The sequence below is a fragment of the Rattus norvegicus genome, chromosome 13, assembly GCF_021556685.1.
Source record: "Rattus norvegicus strain SHRSP/BbbUtx chromosome 13, alternate assembly SHRSP_T2T, whole genome shotgun sequence".
In the NCBI taxonomy this organism is placed as follows: domain Eukaryota; kingdom Metazoa; phylum Chordata; class Mammalia; order Rodentia; family Muridae; genus Rattus; species Rattus norvegicus.
The window spans coordinates 75,588,982-75,608,359 of NC_141546.1; the positions used below are offsets into that span (position 1 = coordinate 75,588,982).

The 19,378-nt window shown below is 37.7% G+C and overlaps 1 protein-coding gene across 8 annotated transcripts in view; it reads right to left on the minus strand.

Moving 5' to 3' along the window:
• Rabgap1l (RAB GTPase activating protein 1-like) overlaps positions 1-19,378 on the minus strand; it is a 595,723-nt gene that overhangs the window by 559,601 nt on the left and 16,744 nt on the right. The window contains exons 2-3 of one of the 8 annotated variants that reach the window (XM_087580935.1): positions 11,512-11,591; positions 10,658-10,727 (exon numbers count right to left, since the gene is read on the minus strand). The gene's annotated coding sequence lies outside the window, so the exon portion shown is untranslated. 8 annotated transcript variants of the gene reach the window in all.

Below are 19,378 nucleotides of genomic sequence, written 5' to 3' on the forward strand. Positions count from 1 at the left end.
TTTATGATGTTACACACTCTTAACAATTATGTAATGGTCCTTGATCTTCAAGTACAAATGCATCATCAGTCTTAACTCTGCTCTCCCATTAGAAAACAGTCAGCCACTGTAGTTGCTATTATTCAACAGTTGCCATGTTACTATTTGTCAACTGCTCATCCAGGAGCTTCCTGTTCCATCACGAGTTTAACTGTTAAAGTAAGGATGAGAGACGATGCTCAGTAGGAGAGCCCTGGCCTAACAAACACAAGGTCCTAGGTTCCCTCCCCAGTACATCCAAGGCAGGCAGGCAGGCAGAGAGGAAGAAGATAGGAAATTGGAAGGAAGGAAAGAAGGAAGGATGGATAGACTAAAAGGACAGACTGACTAAAAGAAGGATTGACTCACCCAAGAACAGAAATCTCTATCTATTCCGAAGAAGCAGTCATGTCCTATTTTCAAAACTACAGAATTTATGATGAGATGTGAATCACCTGAAGGTGAGGGCAGAGACAGAGCATAGCTATACTGAGGTTAAAAGCTAGAAGGAACTGGAAATGAGACACTAGTCTCTTTGAAACTAGTCACAACATTGAAACATCGGAGCAATCCTTAAATGACTATTTAAAAAGAAAAAGTGCAAGAATATGGGGCAGTGGATACCGTAAAATATTCTATAAATGGTTAATTACATCTGTCCAACCTTGAGATAATGAAGTCAATAAATATGATGTATCATAATTCCTAAATGATCTCAAAAATGGAAGAAAAATAATACTTGCCCAAAAGCTATCAAAGGATCTTTAATGTGAATATCATGAATTCATTCAAACATTTACTGTAAGTCAACCATGTATTATACATAATACAATAAGCTGAGAATATAAACAGGAATCAATCCATAGGCTTTTCAGGTACATACAACATATTACCTACAACAAATCATTGTATATATTTTGTGGGTTGTACTCTCTAAATACAGAAAACAATTTTGGAACTTCCGAAACATTCTCCTCAGACTCCACAAATGTTGTTAACCCATATAGAACAAACCCTTTGTCTCAGCCTGTTACTGAACATGAATATAAAATAAACATCAGTTCAAGGTTAACCTGGTCTACACAGCATTCAGTACAACCAGGGCTATCAGAAAGAGATTGGATGATTGGATGGATGGATGGATGGATGGATGGATGGATGGATGGATGGACGGATGGTAGACAGACATATAGACAAACAGACAGGAAAGAGACTGTCTCTCTAAAAAGAACTAGAAGTATAGTATTCAAATAAAAGCACCCATCTGTATGAAGCTGGACAGAGTTCCCTAACAGAGCTTAACTTGCACTGCAGAATATAAATCATGCATCTTTTATATGAGGTTACACACATGCAAGACTAATTTTTATGTACCAATTCATCTATAACCACTTTCATAAGGGCACATGCCTGTCCTTCTAGCACCTGGGAGACATAGGCAGTAGGATCAGGAGTTAGGTCATGTTAAACTACAGAGGAATTTTAAGGCCAACTAGAGCAAAAGGAGGCTCTGTCTCTTAAAAAAAATAATTTCAAGCTCTCAGGAAAAAAAAAAAAACCTTTATAGTCTGATGAACTTCATACCTGATCAAAATAGGAAACAATAAGATTATCTTATCTCAAGGCTTACACAACAACCATCATAATAACAATTTTTACTCTGTACTTAAGTAGATTCTTTAAATATAAGGTAAAAGGAAGACATAGGGAAATCTAGTTATCTTGAAAACAATACCATGATAAGAATTATAAAACATGCAAAATAAGATAAGTAAAGAAACTAATTAGGCCCCTCTGTAGCTACATCACTCTTTAAAGTCACAGTTACACGACTGGAAGAGATAGCACACTCGCCTAGCATTTGTAATATCAGAAGTTTGATCTATAGCATCATGTAAAAATTAAAATAAAATATAAAGTAATAGTTAAACTTGAAGTATTAAAAACACTCATGTCTAAAACCTTTAATTCACAAATATACAAATATCAGCTAATAAATTCAAGGTTAGTATACATTATTCCCTGTTATTTTCACTTATTTATGCCAGAAAGATAAATGCTGGCTTTTTCTAACCACTTCTTACAAGATTTGATATTCAGTTTAACCAAAGGCATTTCTTTTACTATAGTTACAGTGAGATAATTCCACAGTAATTATCTCTGCCATAAGAATCATAAAACAGATTATAAATACAAAATAAAACTAATGATTCTGATAATAAGTGTATAGCCACAAACACAGCAACGCTGCTTCATAAGTAACACCTTTCCTCAAATGTATACCTGATAATTTTACAATGATAAATCAGTAACTAAGCACAAAGTAAAAAGGCATTTCTCCACTAAATTCCACTAATTATCTTCCTAATAGACAGCAAAATTATTGTTATTGTTATTGTTATTGTTATTTTTTCTTAAAGACAATAAATAAGGCAGAGATTCCCTTCCATTCCACACTCACCAACTTTACCCCGAGCCTCCCAAACACTGGAAACATAGATATCTCCATGCATGGGTCAAATGTCCAGGCCTTTCTACTGCTGCTCAACCACGGAACTGAATAAAATTTCATGCATTTTGTATCAAAATTACCTTTCTCGTTAAGTATTTTCCCCCAATTTTGTTTAACACATAAAAATTATACATATATAAAATATAAGATATTTTAATATTACAAAATAACTATCTTTTCTTCTACGGTAAACTGCTCTCAAGATAAAAAAGCAGAAACCAGCAGAGCAAACTGTACACATAAACGTCCCTTTTTGAAGATCAGCAGTAACTTCCCTCCTTGCAGTCTATGCCTCTCTCCACATTTCAAACTGTTTACTCACACAGATCACCTAGCAATTTGTGCATGAAATGCTAGATACTATCAACCTCTCATTACAACCCAAGTACAGCACTTTAACAACACCTAACGCAGTGGATCAGTAACAAGAAATAAAGTTCTGTAAAAAGAAAAGATAAAGCCTTTTTAAACTTTTCATACTCTTGTCAAAACATGTCAAACGTCTGTAAACCAAGAACAGATTTCAATTTCCTCCTTTGAGACATCTTAGGAAACTTGAGAGACCACGCATTAAATGATTTTTTTCATGTACTTTTTAAAACCAAATCCGTAAATTGTAACTATTCCCAAAAAAGTTCCAGAAGCCTTTTCCTAAAGAACAATACAGAACTATAGAAACCACTGACCCTTACACCACCTAGCAGCAAACAAACTAGCTACACCTAAGCGTGCTTTAACGGAGCACCACGGGCTCTCTCTAATACACTGGGCAACGAATGAACAGCAAGAAGCCCAATAACAAGCATTTACTGCACATTAAGACTCTACAAGATACTTAGTCAGATCAATGTTTGTAATTTTGCTATATCCTGTTATTAATAACCCTTTTTCACAACATCCACAAGCTCAAATTACACCACAGTATTTACTGCAAATATGTGCAATTGTAAAATTTGCATTTCAAATGTCAAAAGAAACAAAACATCTAGACTAAGTCACAGTTGTCTTACATACTTCTTCTCTCTAAAAACAAGAAGAATATTCCTGTGATTTCATTCTCACAAGAAAATCAAACCCTACTGTTAGCACGCCGCGTGATTTTCTTTTTTTTTCCCCAAATCTGTAACATAAAGGCTTAACCAAATGCCATAAAGACAATTACAGCTTTTTTATTTCATTAAATGAGTAGTTCAAAGAAACAATATCTATTTTTTTTTTCGGAGCTGGGGACCAAACCCAGGGCCTTGCGCTTGCTAGGCAAGTGCTCTACCACTGAGCTAAATCCCCAACCCCAACAATATCTATTTTGAGAAAATAAATGATATTTTCCATTTTAATGGCATAATTTAGAAATACAATAATTGCCACAACTATGCACTGAGATGTGGCACCTCTACATTTTTAAAGATTTAAACTTTCAGTGCATCTATTAAAAATAGGTCTCCCAAACTCATATTTACTAATTACTATTTTATTACTATTTACTAAAGTATTTCTACTAACCTATGATACTGGTAATTTTATCTTTTCACTCACATTTCCAACAGTCCCTTAGCCAGTTTTATTGTGGTTGTATAAATGGAAGAATATATTAAAAAGAATGCTTTGTTCTAGGTTAACATTCCTAAGTAAATACGGAATCCAGAGCTGAGGCAGACAAATCACTTTCACTTGTAGTCACCTGCCTCCTGAAATGGCTGCCCACTGGACAGTCTATCTAAGAGTAATTGTTGGTTGGGAGAGATGTGCATAAGTGTTATGGAGATGTGCATAAGTGGTCATAAACATGTCTGCCAGTTTCTTGTCCAAGATTGCCAGCTGAAATGACTGCAACAATAAGGGTGTCAGGACTCCCTGCAATAAAAATCTCTACCCTCTGTTTTCTGTTCTGTGTGGGAGTTCTCACTTGTCTAGGGAACTGCACTTCTGTCATTCTCACCACACTTCTGGCTAGGGAACTGCACTTCTGGCTACTCACATTTATCCCACATTTGGCTTCTTCTGTGACTTCACTGTCCCCTCCAAAACTTATCTCAAATTTTAATTGCTATTTTAATGATATTAAGGGGAAAGACCTTAATTGGGTAATAAGGATTCAGCCTTCACAAATAAGTTAAATGTCACTATCTCAGGAGTAGGTTAGTTACCTTATGAGTGGTGAGTGAGTAATAAAGGAAGAGATACTGAAGTCCATTTTCTTCCTCATCCTCCTGTGCTTTCTCCCTGATACCTTCTGCCATATTATGACAGAGAAGGACCAACCTCACCAGATAAGAGCACTCCATCTTGAACATTCTAGATACTAAAACTGAATCAAAACTAATAAAGATATCATTTATTAATTAATCAGTGTCTGACATTATAGCAGATTCCCATTTCTGTTCATAGTTAAGAGCTTTAAGGAGTGAAAAAGTAACTTAGTCTTTCCAACTTCAAACTGACAGTATGATTACAGAGATATGGTGCATAAAATCAAGTGGCTATCCCTAATGACACATGCTTGAAAACTTAGATTTTTTTCAAAACCCACTTTATTTAGGGTTCTTAAATGCCTCAACCTCCCTTCTAACCCACCTACTGGAGTTATGTGAAAAAAGGTTAAAGGTGTTGTGGGCCTGTTTAGAAGTAGTTCCTTTGGGCAACTCCACTCTTGTTGTCAGGATACCAGCAGTCCAGTTCAGTAACAAACAACAAACACAAATCAGTAGCACAATCCAGCAGAAACAGCAAGGCTCTGCCAAGTCAGGATAAGCAGTCAGAATCAGCCATGAGAAGTTCTTTGGCACATTTCTCTCCATGAAGTGAAGACCAACGAAGACCAACAAAACATTGCATGGTGTAACGATACAAGAGCGTCCTCTCATTGTTTGTGTGGTTTCATTTATAGTCTAAACATCAAGCGTCCTCTCAAGTATCTGTTTTTAACAAAACATCACATTCCCTCTCACAAGACAGCTTCCAGAAAGACATCACATGATTGGGTTGTTAAAAGAAACCAGAAATTTCCATTTCACACAGTGTCAACATCAAAAGAACTAGGAATAAATATTGCCATTTTAAAATTAAGCCAGTAACAAAAATTGTATGTTTATTTGCAAAGTTTCACTATAAAGGTATTATTTTTAAATGTTTTATTTTAGTATTTTTTGTAAATATGGATATTTTGCCTACATGTATGTGTGCACACCACATGCATATCATATTCTTTGGGGGATAGACACTGTGTATCAGATTCCCTAGAACTGGAATTAAAGATGGTTGTGAGCCACCTTGTGAATGCTAGGAATCCAACATGGGTCCTCTGGAAGAGTTACCACTCAAACCTCATAAATCTACTCTTGACCACATATTTACATGACTATGAAATCATCAAATTACTTGCTTTAATTTTTTAATACTAGGAAAAAGATTAAATCAAAGTCATCTGGTTTTGTTACTCTCAAAAACTAAAACGTCTACCGGTGCTACAGCCTAATGTTTACAATCTGGGCTATCTTTCCTTTGTCTGCCTGTTTGTCTGTTTTCCAAGCTTGCCTCAGCCTCCAGGGTTCCATCAGAGATATTGGTCACCATACTCAGCTCTTCCCCTTTCTTCATGAAGGAACCTTCTTAGACTTCTGTTTATTCTGATAAGCTAAATGTGATTATGCCCTGGGCAGTGACCACTCCAAATTTGTCTCTGTTTTTCCATAAGTTTCTATAGTTATGCTCTAGATATCTAATATCATTCTGTTCACTACTAATAAAAGCCAGGAGGGCAGAAAGCAGGCTGGCTGTGATGCACCAAATAGAAAGATCAAACAAAACACCAGGGCTAACACCAAGGTCAAAAAAAGCAAAAGGAACATGGTAGAGGATGGTAAAAGTGGATAATCAACATTTAATGAGCAGCTACTACATGATCTCCTCCCAAATAAGTGTGGGTACTCAGTATTAACCCAATGTATAATAGCATATACCAATTCTACTCGTGGTTACACTACAGACAACAAGAATGTAAAGTCCCACAATATGAAAGGCCAGTTTTGATTTTTTCTCAAACCAGCTATATAGATCCCCATGCAGAAACTAAAGCACAGTGGAGTCAATGAGAAAGAGAAAGTGGATGCTAAAACTGTCATTTGATGTCATATCCCTTCATTCATTCTAGTTCTAAAATTAATAGACAAGTAGGGTATTTTTCACTGACTGGGATAGTTCTGTATTTAAATAAGCAACACAAAACAAATATAAAAATTCACACAAATTCTTTTTTTTTCTTTTCTTTTTTTCGGAGCTGGGGACCGAACCGAGGGCCTAGCAAGCGCTCTACCACTGAGCCAAATCCCTAACCCCTACACAAATTCTTAAAACAAATTCTTAAAATTGAGATTTTCAAAATGTTATAAGAAACACTGAGAAGCTGCAAAATGCAATAATTACAGGTTTGGATTAACAAATCTGGAACTCTCCAACTTCCCCAAATTCTATCATTTCCTATATAGTATATATACAACATTTCTTTAATTTCTATTTCAACTCTAGTACTGAGCATGCCACATAATTATTTATGTCTATGTCAGTCACAACTATTTTTCCCACAATTTCATTTTGTTCAGTCCTCTAAAAGGTATTATTAAAAGGTATAAAGAACATAAACCAACATGATGAGATTTGTCGAAAGAATGGATTAAACATGTACATTGTAAAGACAAAATTAGCTTCTGTCTAGTAAAATCACTCCAGCAAAAGACTTAAAAAGGTTTGAGCTATATTGTATGACCCATACAAACAAATACCAAATCCACTTTAAAGCTAATGGGATTTAAAATGCTAATTCCTTCACCCACCACAGAGAAGCATTACCACAGACTTAATGTAATAAGAGACACTAAACTCTTACTGCACACGATTCTTTATAAAATGTAAACCCTGACAAGTCAAAGTATATGATCATGCAAAAACAATACTTTGATTAAAAGAAAACCCTTTATAAATGTCTTTGAGTCTGTTCTCCAACACATCTCACTAATAGCAACAGATGTTAAGGCTTAACAAAAATAAAATTATAAAATATGAGTATAGTTTTAATTATCTGGTTCTAGTATTATACTATTTGGGGAAAACAAGAATCACTACATTTATAGTCATAAGAACAACTTTAATTACATTTTTGGGATATATAGTTATTAATTGCCTATGACCTCCTACAAGGTGGGATTTTTAAAACATCCCCCAAGATGATCAGAAATCTCAACATAGTATCAATTTTTAAATGTAAATTATAAAAGGATAAACATTTAACACATTTTAAGTTTCTATTAATTTCAGTATAAAATTTGTATTCAGTACTATATCAGCAATATATAATCTTAATGTTCCATATTTTAATCAAAATAATGTGTAGTTGAAAGTATACATTTTTATTTTAGAATATTTCACAGGCTGCCAATAAAGTGACTAATTTTACTTGAACTTTAATACCCCAAATGTTTAATATATTGTATGCAATTAACAAATATTAATAAATGTACTTTTTATTAAAGTTGTTTGTATGTGTGCATTTGTGGGGGGGGGTGCCCATGGAGACCAGAGCATGGTATCAGATTGTCGTGGGATAGTAAATTAGTCCAGCCACTCGGGGAATAAATAGAGAGAATCCTCAAAAAGCTTAAAAGAAATCTACCATATGACTCATCTATACTACCCTCAACATGTGCCCAAAGGACTCAACACCCTACTCCAGACACTTGCTCAGCAGTGTTCATTACTCCTCTACTCAAAACAGCAAACTGACAGTCCTTCATCAGCAATGGATAGTGACAACTGGTACCTATACACCATGGAATATTATTCTGCTCAGCAAAGACTGGAATCATGTAATATGCAGATAAATGAATAGTTAGAAAAGGCCATGTTGAGTGAAGTAACTCAGACCAAGGAAGACAAGCTTTGCATGTCATCTCTTATCTGAATTCCTGGCCCCCAATCTTCAGATGTGGCTATTTGAATGCCAAAATTAAAAGTTTGCTATTACCACAAACTAAAGGAATAAATAAAGTGGGTGTTTGTGGTGGTTAATATTAACCATCAACTTGATGAAATTTAGAGGATTATGAAAACAACCCTCTGGGTTTGCCCAAATTAGGTTCAATGAAGTGGAAAGACACCCCCTAAACATGAGGAGTACTAGTCCACAGGTTGTGACACCCGACTGAATAAAAAGGGAGAAAAATGGACACTATGCTTCCTAACTATAAGCACAATGCGACCAAGCTGCCTCTGACTTCTGCCGCCATGCCTTGATGTCATGGAACCGTGAGCCAAAATAGATCCTGCCTTCTTTAAGGTGCTCTGGTCAGGGTTGTCACAGCAATGAGAAAAATAACTAAGAGTGGTAGTTCAGCTATTTGACCTACTAAATCCTGTGGAAACATGCAGTCCTGCAGCTCTACGACGTTTCTCTAGTAATAGAGACTATGCAAGAACAGCTTTTACAACACTGCTATTTTAAACATAAACAATTCAGTCTATTCTTCTGGTCTCTCCAGAAACTTGACTGGTATCTACTAAGTACACTGGAGGGTAACTCTAAAAGTTGTCAACAAATACTTTGATACACTTCACTTCAAAAATTAAATACAATGTTTCCATCTTCTTGAGTGTGGACTGGTTTAGTGAGTCTTTTTTTTTTTTTTTTGAGAAGTCTCACTATGTGTCTCTAGCTGGCTTTGAACTCATAGTGATATGCCTGCCTCTGTCTCTGCCCTCTGCCCTCTGCCCTCTGCCCTCTGGCCTCTCGCCTCTGCCTCTGCCTCCTAGTTCTGAGTAGTGGCTCACTGTTAGAGAACAGAATGTGAAAAGGCTGGTAACATAGCTTAGTAGTAGAGTGCTTGTCCAGCATGTGTGAGACCCTGGGTTTGATCACTGATATCACAAAAATAAATAAAAATATACAATACCTAACAAAATGTGAAGAAAGCAATACTATAATGCTGGTCTAAATACAGCACACTATCATATTCAGATTCACTCAAGCCACATCAGAGGGAGGTCTTCGTGTGAGGGTCTGAAGACCCAAGCATGCTGCTCTGGGCATCTGCCGTCTGTCACACAATTCTAAAACATACTCATATAAAGGGCCTTAGAATATGCCACAAGAGACGTTCACATGTCAATTTGTTCTTAAGAAATATAGGTAACTTCTGTCAGTTTCTGTTTGTTTTGAGACCAGGTCTCACTACCTTGCCCTGACTAACCTGAAACTTCCTATTTATCCCAGGTAGGGCTTGACTTCATCAAGATCTGCTTGCCTCTGCCTCCTGAGTACTAAGGTTAAAGGTGTATGCCACCATGACCCAGGGTTTCTTTCTTCGGGGGGAAAAAAAGCTCTTAAGAAAATGTATCTGGCCATATAGAGAAAGGCAGTTAGAAAACTAAAAACAACCAGAGCTATATAGTAAGACTTGTCTTTTAAAAAAAAAAAAGTTGGGGCTGGGGATTTAGCTCAGTGGTAGAGCGCTTACCTAGGAAGCGCAAGGCCCGGGGTTCGGTCCCCAGCTCCGAAAAAAAGAACCAAAAAAAAAAAAAAAAAAAGTTGACACAATTATAAAGGTAACGTGTTTTGCTGTTTTAACTTTTTTGAAATAACTCCAAAACTCCAAAGTGTTACCAAAGATTCATTCAAATGAGGTAAGACAAGCTGAGACTGGGTGTTAGAGCAGAACCTGACTAGAACAAAACTACATCCCAGCTTCGAAAGCTTCCAAAAGTGCTTACTACCTATACTATGTGTGTGTGTGTGTGTGTGTGTGTGTGTGTGTGTGCGTGTGTGTGTGTGTGTATATATATATATGTATATATATATGTGGGGGTGGGTGGGTGTGGGTGTGCGTGTGTGTGTGTATATATATATGTATATGTGTGTGTGTGTGGATGGGTGGGTGGGTGTGTATATGTATATATATATATGTGTGTATATATATATATATGTATATATATGTGTGTGTGTATATATATGTGTGTATATATATATATGTGTGTGTACATATATATATTTTTTTTTAACTTAAGGGTCTTGCCTTTTCATTTATCTACTGACAAAAACTTTAAACCAGTCATCTTTCTATGAGCATCATGCTGAATTACCTTTACAGTCAGGAAACTGAACTTCTAACCAGGAAGCATATTGTAATCTCAATTTCCTTTTCTAGGGCTCCTGGAAGAGACAGGAAATCACTCACACTCATTCTTTACAGGCTGGAGGGCCACTATTAAGAGCATTTATTAACTTTCTTTTTACAAACCTGAGGAGAGAGACCCTAGCCATTGTGCTGTGTTTCCTTTATGCATCTCTCCTTTCCTTGTCCTTTTCTGAATCTTTTCAACTGCCCATATCCTTGACACTACAACAGCATGATTGAGTTATATATACGTAAGATAGACCAAAGGATTACTTATCGGTATATTACTGCATCCAAATTTGGCTTTGCAGATTACTCCTTTAGTCATCAACATCAACACCACAACTATCTCATCACTATTACAGTCAAATTTCTATAGGCTGGACATTTGTTCTCCCCTGATATTTATTACAATTATACTTATTCCTCATTTAATCTCATCATTGTATTTAGATATTTTCACAAATTGGAAACTGCAACAAAGCCTAATGCTGGTTAATTGTCACAATGTTGGAGGCAGTACTCTTCTCCCCTGTCCCACACCCTGCACAAGTAATAAATTATTCTCACCTATCTCTTTATTTACATCTGCAGAGTTCTTACATAATTTAAGTAAGGTACTTATAGTAAACCTCCTTTACTTTCACATGCTTATAAATGGTGATCCTTCTTTCCTCTGTCACAGTCCTAGGGGTGGCTTTTATCACGCTAACCAATAAGTAGTTTAAGCTAGGAAGTGATCCAATTCTGGCCACTACAACCTAAGAAGTCCATGATGAAAGTCCTTAAAAAAAAAGGCAATTCAAAAAGATCACCCACCATGATAGAGTAGGCTTCATCCCACAGTTGAAGGAATGGTTCAACATATGAAAATCAATCAATGTAATCCACCATATAAACTGAAAGAAAAAACCCACATGATCATCTCATTAGATGCTGGGAAAGCCTTTGACTAAATCCAACACCCTTTCGTGGGGTAATTATTTCAGGAATGAAACAATCAAAATAAAAATTGGAAACAGAAAATTCTCAATAGAGGATACTTAAAAAGCTAAAAACACTTAAAGAAATGCTCAACATCAGGGAAATGCAGATCAAAACTACTTTGAAATTCCATCTTACACCTGTCAGAATCACTAAGATCAATAATACAAGTGATGAGGACGTAGAGCAAGAGGAACACTGCCTCACTGCAGGTGTGGTGCAAACTTGTACAGCCACTATGGTGGTTCTTTAGAAAGTGGGAATAGATCTACCTCAAGATCCAGAAATATCCCTCTTAGGAATATATCCAAAGGATGTTCCATTCTATCGCAAGGACACTTTACTCAATCATGTTCATTGTGGCTTTATTCATAACACCCAGAAATTAGAAACAACCTAGATGTTCCTCAACAGAATAGATAAAGAAAATGTAGATCCAGCATATTGCTGCATACAAGAAACACACCTCAATAACAAAGACAGAGACTATCTCAGAGTAAAAGGATGGAAAAAAAGTGTTCTGAGCAAATGGTCCCAAGAAACAAGTTTTTGTTGCCATCCTAATATCCAATAAAATAGACTTTCAACCAAAAGTTACCAAGTGTGACTAATCAAAGGGAAAATCCACCAAGAGAAAGTTTCAAATCTGAACATCTATGTCCCAAATGCAAGGGCACCCACATTCATAAAAGAAACTTTACTAAAGCTCAAAACACACGATGAACCCTACACAATAATAGTGGGAGTCTTGAACACCCCACTCTCACCAATGGACAGGTCACTGAAACAAACTAAACAGAGACACAGTGAAACTAATAGAGGTTATGAACCAAATAGACTTAACAGATATCTACAGAACATTTCATGCTAAAACAAAAGAATGCACCTTCTTTTCAGCACCTCATGGTACCTTTTCCAAAATCAACCTCATAATTGGTCAAAAAACAACCCTCAACCTATACAAGAAGATTGAAATAATCCCATGCATCCTATCAGACCACCATGACATAAAGCTGGTCTTCAATGACAGCAAAAGTAACAGAAAACCCACATACATGTGGAAACTGAACTATTCTCTCTACTCAATAATTTGGTCAGGGATGAATAAAGAAAGAAATTAAAAGACTTCCTGGAATTTAATGAAAATATTGACACATAATACACAAACTTATGGGACATAATGAAAGCAGTGCTAAGAGGAAAATTCATAGGACTGAGTACACTGGTAACGAAACTGGAGAGATCTTATACTAGCAACTTAACAGCACACCAGAGAGCTATAGAACAAAAAGAAGCAAACTTACCCAAGAGAAGTAGAAGGCAAGAAATAGTCAAACTCAGGACTGAAATCAACCAAATAGAAACAAAGAGAACAATACAAAGAATCAGCAAAACCAAAAGCTGGTTCTTTGAGAGAATCAAGATAGGTAAAGCCCTAGCCAAACTAACTAAAGGGCCCAGAGGCAGTATCCAAATTCACAAAATCAGAAATGAAAAGGGAGACAAAACAGAAGTGGAGGAAATTTAAAAAATACTAAGATCCTATCACAAAAGCCTCTACTCAACAAAACAGGAAAATCTAGATGAAATGGATGATTTTCTAGACAGAAACCACATACCAAAGTTAAATCAAGAGCAGGTAAACTTTCTAAACAGGCCCATATCCCATAAGGAAATAGAAGTCATTAAAAAACCTCCCAACCAAAAAGAGCCCAGGGCCAGATGGATTTAGTTCAGAATTCTACCAGACCTTCAAAGAAGACCTGATACCAATATTCCTCAAACTATTCCATAAAATAGAAACAGAAGGAACACTACCTAATTCATTCTTTGAAGCCACAATTACTCTGATACCTAAACCACACAAGGAACCTACCAAAAAAGAGAACTTCAGACCAATCTCACTTATGAATATCGATTCAAAAATAATCAATAAAATTCTTGAATCCAAGAACACATCAGAACCATCATTCACCATGACAAAGTAGGCTTCATCCCAGGGATGCAAGGTTGGTTCAATATATGAAAATCCATTAATGTAATCCACCATATAAACAAACATAGAGAAAAAATCCACATGATCATCTGAGATGGAGAAAAAGCATTTGACAAAGTACAACACCCCTTCATGTTAAAAGTATTGGAGATCAGGAAGTCAAGGCCCATACCTAAACATAATAAAAGCAACTTACTGCAAACAAATAGCCAATATCAAATTAAATGGAGAGATACTTGAAGCAATCACACTAAAATCAGGAACAAGACAAGGATGCTCACTATCCCCATATCTACTCAACATAGTACTCAAATGACAAGACAACAAAAAGAGATCAAGAGGATATAAATTAGCAAAGAAGAAATAAAGGTATCACTATTTGCAGATATGACAGTATACATAAGCACCCCAAAAATTCTACCAGAGAACTTCTCCAGCTGATAAACAACTTCAGCAAAGTGGCGAGATATAGAATTAACTCAAATAAATCAGTACCCTTCCTTTATATAGATGATAAACAGGCTAAGAAAGAAATTAGGGAAACAACTTCCTTCACAATAGCCACAGTTAACATAAAATATCTTGGGGTAACTAACCAAACAAGTGAAAGATCTGTATGATAAGAACTTCAAGTCTCAAGACAGAAATGGAAGAAGAGCTGAGAAAATGGATAGACCTCCCATGCTGAGAATTCACAGCTGAGGAATTTTGAATGGCTGAGAAGCACCTAAAGAAATGTTCAAAATCCCTAGTGATTAGAGAAATGCAAATCAAAACTACCCTGAGATTCCACCTAACACCAGTCAGACTGGCTAACATCAAAACCTCAGGTGACAACACATGTTGGCAAGGATGTGGAAAAAGAGGAACACTGCTCCATTGCTGGTTGGATTGCAAACTAGTACAACCACTCTGGAAATCAATTTGAAGGTTCCTCAGGAAATTGGAAATAGACCTACCTAAAGATACAGAAATATCACTCTGTAATAAAAGATGTTCCACCATGCAAGAGAAGCATGTGTTCCACTGTTCATAGTGGCCTTATTTGTGATAGCCAGAAGCTGGAAACAACCCATGTCCCACCACAGAAGAATGGATACAGAAAATGTAGTTCATTTACACAATGGAATACTACTCAGCTATTAAGAATGAGGACATCGGGCTGGAGACATGGCTCAGTGGTTAAGAGTACTGACTGCTCTTCCAGAGGTCCTGAGTTCAATTCCCAGCAACCACATGGTGGCTCACAGCCATCTGTAATGAGATCTGATGCCTTCTTCTGGTGTGTCTGAAGACATCAACAGTGTACTTATATATAATAAATAAATACATATTTTTTAAAAAAGTATGAGGACATCCTGAGTTTTGTAGGCAATGGATGGAGCTAGAAAATATCCTGAGTGAGGTAACTCAGGCCCAAAAGTGGATATTAGCCAAAAAAAAAAAAAAAGTACACAATACCCCAGATACAGTCCACAGAACTCCAAAAGGTCAACAAGCTGAAGGGCCCAAGTGAGGACACCTCAGTCCCACTTAGGAGGGAGAAAAAAGCAACCACAAGTGGAGAGGGAGGGAGGGAGGGAGGAAGGGAGGAACAGGGAAGGGAAAGGGGATGGGGGTGGGGGGCGAGAGGGGAACATGCTCTGGTATTAGGTGGAAGAAAAGGACTGAAGCCCTGAGGCCCAGCAGAAAGAATGGAAACTGGCAAACTTGGGAGGAAAGTGGATGGGAGGACCCTCCAGAATGTACCAGAGACCTAAGAAGTGAGAGACTCTTAGAACTCAAAGGGGAAGACCCTAGTTGAAATGCCCTACAATGGAGAGAGGGAACTCTTGAGCCCACCTCCAGCAGAAAGACAGGGCATCAAGTGAGGGATGGGGTTGCCATCCCACAGTCAAAACTCTGACCTATGATTCTTCCTGTCTGAAGAAATGCAGGGATGTAAATGGAGAAGAGCCTGAGGAAAAGAAGGTACAGTGACAGGCCCAAAGTAGAATCCAGCTCAAGAGGAGGCCCTAAGACCTGATACCATCATTGAGGCTATGGGGTGCTCACAAAAAGTAACCTATCATGACTGCCCTCCAAAAGACGCAACAAGCAGTTAAAGAGTCAGATGCAGATATGTGCACCCAACCAATGAACAGAAGCTGCTGACTCCTCTGGTTAAATTAGGGAAAAGCTGGAGGAAGCTAAGGAGGAGGGCAACCCTGTAGGAGGACCAGCAGTCTCAATTAACCTGGACCCCCAAGATCTCTCAGACACTGGATTACCAACCAGGCAGCATTCACCTGGCTGATATGAGGCCTCCATATACAGCATATACAGCAGAGGACTGCTGGGTCTGGGTTCTGTCAGAGAAAATGCACCTAACCCTCAAGAGACTTTAGAGGTCCCAGGGAGTTTAGAGGTCTAGTGGGGTGGGTGAGGTGGGGACATCCTCATGGAGATGCAGGAGAGGTTGGGGGTGCTGGGGAGGTTGGAGAAAGAGGAGGTATGGGATGTGGAACAGTCAGAGCGTGGACAGGAGGGGAATAAAATCTGGAGTGTAAAAATAAATAAAATAAATGTGGTAAATTTATACAATGGAGTATTTGCTGTTTAAAAAATGGTATCATAAAATTTGCAAATGGATGGAACTAGAAAAAAATTGTAACAGACCTAGAAAGATAATATGATATGTATTTGCTTATAAGTAGACATTAGCCATTAAGTAAATGATAACCAAACTACAATCCATTTGCCCAGAGAGGTTAGGTAAAGAGGAAGAGTCTAAGAGGGATGCATGGGTCTCCCTTGGGAGGGGCCTATGAGGACCAAAGCGTGGGAGGGAAAAGGAGATGGGATGAAGGAAGAGAGTGCAGGGCGAGTTGGCTGGAACTGGGGGGTACTTGGGGGACTGGAAATGTATGTCTGTGGAAACCTCCTAGAATCTGTGGAAGTGATCTTACTGAGGAGTCCTAGCAATGGGAGATACAGTCTCAACTGACTATCTCTTGTAGCCAGGCAGGACTGGGGTGTATTCAACTGAGTTGATGGCCAAGGGGTCCCATGGAAATTCCCAAACAACCCAGGCTGTTGCCAAGATAAAGGGTTGCTCCCTGCAAACTGATATCAGGGGTCCATTGCCAGGACAACAACCACCAACTCACTGAACAGACTAGTGCCTACATGGAGCCTTCATACGTTCTAGTCTCTTTGGTTCAGGAAGGTACTCTGCACACTACTGAAAGAGAAATGTGGACACCAATCCAGCCACAAGCCCTTTGCCCTACACTTGGTCCTGCCAACTGAATATGCTAAGGCAATAGTGGCATAGTGATGGGGATCCATAAGCCAAATGAACCCTTTCCTCCCCAACTTGCTTTTACTCATGGTGTTTCATCACAGCAACAATAACCCTGACCACAGCAAGCTGCTACGGAAGTATGAATAAAACGACCCTTTCTTCCCTAGCTATGATCACAGTGCTTCACTTCAGCAACAGAAACCCTAACTAACCCAGATTCATAATTGGTCAAAGTGTTGACCAAAGTACTTGTGGGAGTAGCCAACCAATGTCTGACTTAAGGCTCACTCCACAAGAGGAAACGCATACCTGGTTCAGTAACCAAGAACCAAAGACTAGATAGCCCAGAGACCTAAGGTAAAACAAATCATTACTGATCTAAAATAATAAAAACGTTTTAAAAAATCGTCCTGGCTTAGTGGTGCATGCCTTTAATCTCAGCATTCAGGAGGCAAGGCAGCATGGTCTATAAAGCAAGTTCTAGGACAGCCAATGCTATACAAAGAAATACTATCTCAGATAGATGGGTAGGTAGGCAGGCAGGCAGGCAGGCAGGTAGGTAGGTAGATAGATAATTTGAGAGAGAGAGAGAAAGAGAGAGAGAGAGAGGCAGAATGAATGAATGAATGAATGAATGAATGAATGAATGAATTATTCCTGATGATATTCTGATGCTATGAGAAAAGGTTCTACTTTCATTTAGGAGGAAGAAGAGGAAGAAGAGAAGAAAAAATGATGATGATGATGATAACTCAGCAAAACAGGAAAAATAAATAGACCAATATGACTGAAAAATTTAAAAGGTCCTTAAAAGTCACTGAGTCCAACTTCTGATCTAAATTACCCCTCCAGAAGCTAGTGAGATGGCTTAAAGCATCTGCCACCACGCCTGACAACGTGAGTTCAATACTCAGGATCCAGATGGTGAATGAGAGAACTGACTACTCCAAGTTGTCCACTGACCTACACATGTACAACATTGTGCACGCAGATACAAAATATAATAATAAATTAAAAATATAACAAAAATTAAATAATTTCTCAGGGATTGGAAAGATGGCTTAGTAGTGGAGAGCACTGACTGGCTCTTCCAGAGGACTCAGGTTCAATTGCCAGCAAATACATAGCAGTACACAACTGTCTGTAACTCCAAGGTCTGACACCCTCATGCAGACATACAAACAGGCAAAACACCAGTGCACATAAAGTAAAAATAAGTAATTAAAATTTATAAATAAATAAGTAATCTCTCTAAAGTGGGTTCTTCAGCCAGAGCTCTTTGTTATTCAGAAAAACTACAAGTACTTTTTAGAGTCACCAAAACAGCAAGGAATCCAAATCATAAAGTCCATACAGAAAAGAACATGCCCACAAACATGTTTCAACCTGCCCAGTTAGTACTACTGCTGCTGTACTGATGCTGTTAAACATAGATGCCATGGTCCACACCATCAATATCATCAATAGTTGAGATGTAAGACTAAAATTCACTGCTTCTGTTATTCCTAAAGTAAAATGAGATTGTGCTGTTAGTACCCATCACAAGACTGGATTCTGTGCAATCTCTATGGCAGCATCTGACTGCTTCTAAATTATCCCTCTTTCTAGCATACTACCTTAAAAACAACGAGCATCATGGACAAAATGAAAATAAGCACACTCTCAGGAAAGGCCTGAAGATTTCATGTATATCCGGCTTTTAAATATCACTTTGGGGCTTTTGCAATGGTTCCGAAAGATGACGAGCAGCTGCCAAGTCTAGATGAACAGATAGACTACTTCAAATTCCCATATCACCACCAAACTCACTTTCCTGCCTTCTTTAAACCCAACTCTAAAACTGCAGGGAGCCTTTCCTGGCACCCAGATAAGGGGACATGCCCCTCACAAGTTTTACTGAAAGACACTTCAACTTCACCCTTGCTACACTGTAATTTCCCCCATATAACTGTCAGCTTGTCATCAATCTTTAATCTCTGCTTCTGTACCACAAAATCCATATACTGCCTTATTAATAAATGTTTATAGACAAAAAAATGACAGAGAATGAAATCAACTGCATAGAAATCCATAAAGCTCTAACAGTTCATAAAATTAAAATGACCTTTCAAATTCATAATGATACTAACTTTCTTTTTAAAAAAAGCACACTCAGGAAATCTAAGCTTCAGGGGGTGTTCATAAGGAGAGTATTACCTACCAAACATATAACAAAATTGAGCTATTTCACCCACCTGCACCCAAAAATATATATTTTATCTTGCTTTATTTATTTCACATGTGTGTGTGTGTTTTCTCTACATGTATGTCTCTGCACCATCCATATACCTGGTGTCTGTAAAGGCCAAGAAAGAGCATTGGCTCTCCTGGGAATGGCGTGAGAGATGACTGTGAGTCATCATGTAGGTACTAGGAACCAC